Here is a 2,215-nt window from a genome sequence, read left to right on the forward strand (position 1 = left end):
GCTGGTTCGTCTAAGCTTCTGGTTCTTTCTTTTGATTTTATATTGTTGAGGCCGGATTGTTTTTGTCTTCAGGAGTTCCGCGGTGGCCCAACTCTAATGTGGATCAGAAGTTTTCAGGTTTTCTCCTTAGGTCTGGAATCTTCTAAGAATGCTTTTGGCCTCAGGAACTTGGGTGGCACTGACCTGAGACCCTGGCTGTGGCTGCGCCACGCAGGGATGCAAAGGCTGATGGGGAGGGAAGATGCCCCAAGATTTCCCAGGGAGTGGATTGAGTAGCTGGGTTGTACTGGATGCAAAGGATCAGGGAGAGTAAAGATAAACCTTGGAGCCCCAGAAAGAGGCTGTCAGCCCCAGAAAAAGGCTGGCGAGTGTTGGAGGACCAGGGAAGTAGAGGGAGATGAGGGCAGGGCCAGGACCAGAAGCGGTGCTCCTGGAGCCCAAGAAAAGGTCTTAGTTGCTCTGGGTGAGAAGGATCAGGAAGTAGTATTGGTTCCCCAGGTGTCTGGGGGCCCAAGACTAGGAATGGCACAGGGCCCAAACTAGGAGTAGAGAACAGTGGGGGAGATGGAAGGGTGAATGAGGCTTGGGGAGTCAAGGCACAGAGGGCCGAGAGGCCTGAGGATAGGAAAGCAGGTTAGGAGAGTTAGCCAGTTACCCCAAGAGAGGCCTGAGGGCAGGAGCGCCCATTACGTTTAAGTTCAGCTTCAATCAACTTTTCAGGACAAGGGCAGAATAAAGTCAGACCCTTTGCTAAATGCTCTGATTGTCTACTTCAAAAAATCAGAGAAATCTCAAATAACCTGATGATGACCCTTAAGGCACTGGAAAAACAAGAACAAATCAATCCCAAAAGAAGGAAATGGGGAGGAAAAATAAAGATCAGGGAGAAATTAATGAAATAGAAATAGAAATTAAAAAACCAAAAAGAATAAATGAAAAAAGAAATGGAGAGAAAATTCCAATTAATACAATTAGAGATGAAGAGGAAGATAATAAGAAGGATGTGGGACATTTCAGAGAATTATGAGGACAAATTTAAAAATTTATATCCCAAGAGTGGAGGCCATGGATGCTATTTTTTGAGGATCTATGGGACCCTTGGTCAACAACTTCCTAAGAGGAAGTCCATTACTGGCATTGATTTTTTTTCAATATCCTATGTCTAGAAAGGATAATTTCCTCCTGTTACAGGATAACTCCTTTTAATCTCATATATATATATATGCCTTAAGAAGCTCCTATTGTCGTAGATTTCCTATGGCTTTCTCTAAAGGACTTTAGTGATACTTACCTCACCCCAAACTCCTTTTCTGCTCTGTCCTCCCATTCCCCATCCCATTTAGCCATTTAACTAGTCTAATGCTCCCTTTTCCCCTTTATATCTCTGCCCCCCACCATGGCCATTTATTAGTTACTTGACTTCTCTGAATTTTCAAATTGAAATATGCATCTCAATGATTTCAAACCTAGCATCCAGCTATGAAAGAGGACTTGTGACTTTCATCTTTCTGAGTCTGGGTAACCTCACTCAGGATGATTGTTTCTGATACCATTCATTTACCTGCAAATTTCATTATTTTATTTTTTTAAGTTACTTATTTAATAATCACATACTTAGAAGAAGCATTTCATTACATCAGCATTTACATACTCAATAAATTTTTTCTGAGCTAGAATGCATCTCTTTCAAAATTGGCTGTACATTTTTAGGTTTACAGTTGAATTATTACGGTTATACAATATTGTACTCAGTATAAACCTTATAAGACATAAAATTAAGTAAGGTGTTAACCTTTAGAAAAGATCTCCATTTAATTATTAAAATACAGAGTTTCATACAGAAAACTTCATTTTTAATGCAATTGACATTAAGATGTTTGCACATGCATTTCTAATCTCTATATATCAGATTATTACTAGTCATAGTCAGTTACTTTCTGAGCTCCTTGGCATCTGAGCATGGATATAAAGTCATCAGGTAGATTTCAATGATAATGTTTTTCACATCTACTAACTCTTAAGGAGCAAATTTTTATGCTTTGAAGAATTATTTTTTAATCATTATGTATTTTAATTTTTAATAACTACGTGATTAGAAGCTTTTCACTACAGCTTTAACATATCATTCAGTAACACACTCCAGAGCAAGAGTACATCTCTTTCACAAGAGACCACTTTATTTTTTAACTCCTAAGTTCATGGACACAGACCTACA

This window comes from Nannospalax galili, unplaced genomic scaffold (assembly GCF_000622305.1).
Source record: "Nannospalax galili isolate Female #2095 unplaced genomic scaffold, S.galili_v1.0 scaffold169, whole genome shotgun sequence".
In the NCBI taxonomy this organism is placed as follows: Eukaryota; Metazoa; Chordata; class Mammalia; order Rodentia; family Spalacidae; genus Nannospalax; species Nannospalax galili.